This window comes from Rana temporaria, chromosome 8, assembly GCF_905171775.1.
Source record: "Rana temporaria chromosome 8, aRanTem1.1, whole genome shotgun sequence".
Classification (NCBI taxonomy): domain Eukaryota; kingdom Metazoa; phylum Chordata; class Amphibia; order Anura; family Ranidae; genus Rana; species Rana temporaria.
The window spans coordinates 127,733,716-127,741,446 of record NC_053496.1 but is presented as its reverse complement, the minus strand read 5'-3'; positions in this window follow the sequence as shown (position 1 = coordinate 127,741,446).

Sequence of the window (7,731 nt, the reverse complement as noted above, 5' to 3'; positions counted from 1 at the left end):
TACGAGATTATCGATTATTTAATGAACTTTGAGCCATGATAGTCAACAGGAAAGAGTCGCTGGTTAATTTAGTTATGCTGTAAATACATTGTCATGTTTTTTTTCAGGATCAGTTAAAGAGTTTTTGTACCAAGTATCAATGTTGACTAGTGTCTTCTTTGGATGAATGTAAAATAATCTTAGAAACATTAGAAAGGCAAAAAAAAAAATAAAGCAAAGGGCTGACATGACTGGATAAAGAGGGCAGAAAAGCATTAAAAGGGTTAAAACTGGCAAGCTTTGTATGTTTCAGAAGCTTCACCTGATTGGAGGATGGGGGTCTGGCTGAGCGGGATCTCAGAAACTTCACAACCGTGAGCCACAAGTTTCCAGTAGAGTGCAGAAGACAAAAAAAATAAGCTTTTCTAACCACTCTCCCAGTGTTTTCTTTGGTTCTGTGGCTCCATGGATATCATAGCAGCCGAACGGTTGTTGGTCTTTGTAGGCAGTTAAAATTTAGAGCTAATAGACTGGTTCAGGGCCCATCGGTGTTATGGTGTCATCGTGTGCATTCCTGTTAATGATGGTTTAACTAGGAATATGAAAAAGGAGGTATTGCTGATGGGGATCTGAGCCGGTGTGTTGCAGCTGGTGGCGTATTATAATTAAAGGAGAAGTCCAGCCTGAGCTTTTTAGGCTGGGCTTCTCCTATGTGTCTCCTAAAAGTCCGCTCTCCGCTGACGTCACTGCCATCAGTCGGGGCAGCGCGTCATCATGACTTTCTAAGTCGGAATCCGCCAGCTGCCCTGATTGATGGCAGTCTCAGCAAGCCGCTGAGAAGCTGAGACACCCTCTCCCCCCCCCTCCACTGCTCAGCTCTCCAATGAGCAAGCAGAGAGGAAAGAGGCTGACTGACAGTCAGCCTCTTTCCTCTCGGGGATCTGTGAGAACCGAGCCAGTGGCGATGTTCGGTGGCTCGGTCTGATGCTCCATCCCCCGAGGTAAGTATAAGTAGCCCAAAAACGTGAAAACCATACTTCTCCTTTAAAGGTTTTCCGCAGTAGTATAATAGGATGTGTTTGTTGCCGTCAATGACCAGCAAGCTTTGTTTTGTTTCTGTTTTATGAAATGCTGTGTTATTTACCATATTTATCGGCGTATACCGCGCACTATTTTGCCCTGAAAATCAGGGCAAAATCGTGGGTGCGCGATATACGCCGATACCCGCTTTCCCGCCACGAGTTTTGAATACTGCGCCGGCATATACCGAGCGCAGTACACTCGTGTAACTTCGGGAAGTCTCGGCGCCTCTCGCACTGATGTCCTGAGCGTACAGGACGTCAGCGCGACAGTTGCCGAGCCTGCCCGACGTTACACGAGTGTACTGCGCTCGGTATATGCCGGCGCAGTATTCAAAACTCGTGGCGGGAAACGAGCGGGGAGGACGCAAGGACGCCGCGAGGACGCCGGACCCGCCGAAGAGGACGCCGGACCCGCCAAAGAGGACACCCGACCCGCCGAAGAGGACACCCGACCCGCCGAAGAGGACACCCGACCCGCCGAAGACGGACGCCCGACCCGCCGAAGACGGACCCCCGACCCGCCGAAGAGGACACCCGAAGCCGCAGAAGGACGCCGGACCCGACGAGGCCGCCGATGAACGCCGCGCAAGACACCAAAACTGTAAGTACAAAAAAACAAAAAAACTTTTTTTCCACAGGAATTCGGGCCACTTTGGGGGTGCGCGGTATACGCAGGAGCGCGTTATACCGCGATAGATACGGTAATTTAATTTGATAATACAAAAGGTTGCAATGGTCATTTAACTCCAAATTTTGGTGTGGTCTCCTTTTATGTAGGGATCTGAGTTTCAGGGGATTGCCTAGCAGATATCTGTCAATTTGGGCATATCTATTCCATACCTCCCAACTTTTTGAGATGGAAATGAGGGACACCTATTAGCAAAAGTATGTAGGTATAGGACACACACCCTGCCACACCCTCTTAAAGGAGAATTAAACAGCAAAAAAGATTAGTTAAACCCACAAGTGCATTTATTTGGCACTACTACTCCTTTATACTGGCTTTTTAAATGTAGACTTTTAAAAATGTGGCTTTTTAAACGGTTTAGCTCTGGGAAACACTTTTTGACAGATAAAAAGTGCATTTTATATAGAACTATGTAGATCAGACCAAAATGACAGACAAATGAGGAGGAAAGAGGGACATTGTTCCAAATCGGGGACAGTCCCTCAAAATCAGAACCAGTTGGGAGCTATGCTATTCTACACTAGTCGTGAAGACACAAAACAAAGACATAATAATTTTAGAATGGTAGTATATACAGTAGTTGATTGTATGAAAATTAGTTATGTCATGTAAGATCGGTGTGAAAAGCATCTAATGGCACTATTCCTCAACAGGTATATACAAAAATGGAGGCTTTAATCCAAAACGGATACAGACTTTTGAAGAGCGTATATTTTTCTCTGACAAAATCAGGGAATTCACAAACCAAACATTCTTCTAAAATCAATACGTTTTATTGAGAACCTTTTAAAATCAATCATTAGTCGCGTGTTATTGCATCATCCATATACTGTATGTTCATCTGCCTATCCACCTATTTTATAAACACTTTATTAGCATTTTATATTTATATAATATATATATAGGTCTTAGTGAACCTATCACTCTTTAAAGACAATTTTCCAGTATGGAAGTTTTGCACATAAACTTCCTCAAGCAGCTATGGACGTGTTAATACCATAGGTGTGCGCAGACTATTGCATTAGGGTGTGCACCCCAAATCTCAAACATACACTACCAACCACTCACGATGTTCATTCAGAAAGGGAAGGGGCTGATAAATACATATTTACTGACTCCTTCCCTCACTCATCCTAAAACATCCCCGCAGCAACAGCTGGCAGGAGAGGAGGAAAGCCGTCAGTGCTGCAGAGGGAAGGAGGGGGTAGCCAGGGCAGTAGGGGGAATCTGTGCTGCACAGGGTGATTAGGGTGTGCCTGGGCACACCCAACACACCCTGTGCGCACGCCTATTGTTAATACATATATAATATGTGTCCACAATGTTATAACAACGGTATGTACAAATCAAACATTTCCATGCTCTTATAAATACATTATTGTAGTTCACATAGTAAAGAGTCAGGAACATAAACCTAAAGGATTCCCCCGTGAGACCGCAGGGGGACAAAAGCTCATCAATAGGCCTGCCTGTCAATAATTCCTATATCAAAAAGAGAGAGGGGAAGGTAATGGGTCTTATGATTATATTCAGGATACAATTCAGATTGCTCTATCTGACTAAAATAAAAAGGTTCCACTATTATGAGGGCCTCCAAAGATCTATTTTAGCTTAAGGCCTCGTACACACGACCGAACATGTTTGCTGAAACTGGTCCGCGGACCAGTTTCCGCGGACTTGTTCGGTCGTCTGTACCGCCGACCGGACCGGATTCCCGGCCGTGCGGACAGGTTTCCAGCAGACAAATGTTTCTTAGCATGCTAAGAAACATGTCCGCTGGAAGCCTGTCCGTCGGACATGTTCGGTCGCTGTACAGACTCACCGGACATGTCCGCTCGGCCGAAAGCCCTCGATTCGACGCATGCGTGGAAGCATTGACCTTCCAGGGTCGCGCACGTCGCCGCGTCATGAACGCGGCCACGTCACCGCGTATCCTGTTCGCGGGGAATTTGGTCTGATGGTGTGTACAGCCATCAGATCAAATGATCCCAGCGGACATGTCCGATGAAAACGGTCCGCGGACCGTTTTCATCGGACATGTTTGCCCGTGTGTACGAGGCCTAAGGCCGCGTACAGACGAGCAAACATGTACGATGAAACCGGTCCGCCGGACCGTTTTCACCGTACATGTCTGCCTGGGGATTTCTGTATGATGGCTGTACTCACCATTATACAGAAATCCGCGCGTAAACAATACGCGGGGCGTAGCCGCGCCGTCGCGGCGACGATGACGCGGCGACGTGGGCGGCCCTGCCAGTTCAATGCTTCCACGCATGCGTCGAAAGCATTCGACGCATGCGAGGGATGGCGGGCGCTCGGACATATACAGTAGGTGTGTACAGACGACTGAACATGTCTGAGCGGACAGGATTCCAGCGGGCTGTTTCTAAACAAGTTTGGACCAGTTTCAGCAGACATGTTCGGTCGTGTGTACGGGGCCTAAGAGTTAATCATACAATAGGAATTTGCTGCAATTAAATACAGGCAATGAGTTTTGAAAGAGACTTGCATATATAGATTCCTTCCCCCCCTATACACAGTGGCCCGGATTCAGAAAGGAGTTACGTCAGCGTATCTCCAGATACACCGTCGTAACTCTGAGGCCGGGTACTCACGACCAAACATGTATGGTGAAAGCGGTCCGTCGGACCGTTTCCACCATACATGTCTGCCAGAGGGCTTCTGTACGATGGTTGTACACACCATCGTACAGAAGTCCGCGCGTAAACAATACGCGGGGCGTGTCCGCGGTGTCGCCGCGTCGATGACGTGGTGTCGCCGCGACAATGACGCGGCGACGTGGGCGGCCCGCCTTTAAAATGCTTCCACGCATGCGTCGAAGTCATTCGACGCATGCGAGGGACGGCGGGCGCCTGGACATGTACGGTAGGTCTGTACTGACGACCGTACATGTCCGAGCGGGCAGAATTCCAGCGGACTGTTTTAAAACAAGTCCAGGAATATTTGTCTGCTGGGAAAAGGCCCGGCGGGCAAATGTTTGCTGGAATTCGGCCCGCTCGCGCCCACACACGACCAAACATGTCTGCTGAAACTGGCCTGCGGGCCAGTTTCAGCAGACATGTTTGCTCGTGAGTATGGGGCCTGAGTGTGAGGCGTCGCATCTCTGCGGCTGATTCATAGAATCAGATACGCCTCACTGTTGCCTAGATACGAGCGGCGTTAGTCTCCTACGCCATCGTATCTTGGACTGCATATTTACGCTGGCCGCTAGGGGCGCTTCGGTAGATTTACACGTAGAATATGCAAATGAGCTAGATACGCCGTTTCGGAAACGTACGTGCACCCGGCGCATTGATTTACGTAGTTTACGTAAGGCTTTTTCCGGCGTAAAGTTACCCCTGCTATATGAGGCTTAGCCAATGTTAAGTATGGACGTTGGGACAGTGTCGAATTTTGCGTAGTTTACGTTGTTTGCGTAAGTTGTACGCGGATAGGGCTGTGCATAAGTTACGTTCACGTCTAAAGCATTGACTATTTGCGGCGTAATTTGGAGCATGCACACTGGGATACTTTCACGGACGGTGCATGCGCCGTTCATTAGGAGCGTCAATTACGTGGGGTCACGATTAATTAGCATACAACACACCAGCCTATTTTGAATTAGGCGGGCTTACGCCGGCCCATATACGCTATGCCATCGTAACTTCGGGCGCAAGTTCTTTCTGAATACAGGACTTGCCTCTCAAAGTTACGGCGGTGTAGCATATATGAGATATGCTACGCCCGCCTAAAGATAGGAATTTCTTTCTGAATCCCGGCCAGTATTCACAAAAGAGGCAGTTGGCTGTTTTAGATATGCACCACTTGATGTTCACCACTAGATGTCACTCAAGGCCATTTGATGCACATAAGAGCTTGGCCCTGTGCGTTAAACATACAGGGCTGGATTCACGTAGCTCTTGCCTCCTAACTTACGGCGGCGTAGCGTAAATGGGGCCGGCATAAGCGCGCCTAATTCAAATGAGGATGAGGGGGGCGTGTTTTATGTAAATGATTGGTGACCCGACGTGCGCCGTCCGTGTACATATCCCAGTGTGCATTGCTCCAAAGTACGCCGCAAGGACGTATTGGTTTTGACGTGAACGTAAATTACGTCCAGCCCCATTCACGGACGACTTACGCAAACGACGTAAAAAAAAATTGCATTTTAGGTTGAACATGATTGGATAATACAATCAGCAGAGCTTCCCCTCATTTCAGATTCACTTGTAGTTTGCATTTGTAGTGCAAAGTGGATTTGCCTTTCCTAAATAGCCCCCAATATCTTCACATAATTATCCCAATGTGGTTTTGGCCAAATAATCACTAGTGACCCACCTTAAATATCCAAGGGAAATTGCAGCCCCCGCAGCACCAGCTGGTATAATCATGGGAACTATGTAAAGTGTTGTCCCATCAACCATATATCCCTCCCACAGCACTATTATTACCATCATTTTTGTTTTGAACTTAACCACTTGACCTCCATAAAATTTTACCCCTGCACAACCAGAGCAATTTTTGCCATTCAGCAATGCACTTTTTTCAAAAATTTTTGATTTTTTTACACAAATAGAGCTTTAATTTGGTGGAATGTGATCACCACTGGGTTTTTTGTGTGATAAAAAAAAAAAAAGACAGAATAAAAAAAAAAAAACAATGTTTCTGCTATAAAACATATCCAATAAAAAGTTAAAAACATCAAATTCCTTAATGAAATTAGGCCAAAATGTATTTTGCTGCATGTCTTTGGTAAAGAAAAAAAAAATCCCATTAAGTGTATATTATTTGGTTTTGCATGAAAGATATAGCGTCTGGTATAGATACTGGAATTTTTAATTTTTTTAATTTTTCCATAATAGTAATGTCGGTGATCAGCGACTTATAGTGGGACCTTGATAGTGCGGCGGCCCGTCTGACACTAACCGACGCTACAGTAGCTGGGGGTTACTCTGACACTGTCATTAATAGTGACATATTTATACAGTAATCAGTGCTCATACTATGCACAATCACTGTACTAATGACACTAGCTGGTAAGGGGTTAATATCTAGGGGTGTTCAAGGGGTTAAATGTGTGTGTGTTATGTGGTGAATTTACTAAGCAATCTTGCTGTTTTTCTTCCTGTCATGCAGGGAATAAAAAACAGCAAGATCACTTGTCAGTGTTCTGAGCTCTGTGTTGTTTACATCCAGGGCCGGCCCTACCATGGGACCCGATGGTACCATTGTACCAGGCAGCACTTTCAGGGGGCAGCAAATTTCCTGCCCACACACCATCCCATTCCGCCAGCTCCACTCTCCACTCAACTGTGGGGCTAATTGCCGCCCGACCGCTCCTCCCGTTCCGCTCTCCGCTCCACTGTGGGGTTAATTGCATGAATAGAGCCATAACAGGTCCTTTTTATACTCCTTTATACATGTATAGAGCCATGATAGGTCCACTTTAGTTATCATGATATAAAATAATGGATGTGGGGGCATTTTGGTGAACGTAATTTTTTTTTTTGGGGGGGGGGGGGGGGGGCAGCATTTCATTCTTGGTACCAGGCAGCACAATGTCTTGGGCCGGCACTGTTTACATCACAGAGCTCCCCTAAATAATGAAGCTGATCAGCGGGTCCCAGTGATCAATCATTGGCTGGGACCCGCTGATTGACTTGTGCTGTAACAAATCACAGCACAGCGAGTGTGCATGTGCGCACACCCTACCCGGAAGCGCTAATCATATATCAGGTCCAACACACAGTGGCCGCCCTGCAGCAGTATACTGTATCTGTGTGGGGTGGTGACAAGTGGTTAAGCTGGCCATACATTATACAATTCTATTTAATTTCCTTTAGATTTACCTTCAACTATGTAATGCAATGACCTGCCTGATTTCATATAAATTAAAAGTGTTTAGGTTTGACCTCATATTATATCGTTTTGGTAAATCTGAAGGAAAATTGTAAAAGAAAACTTCAAAATGTATGGTCAGCC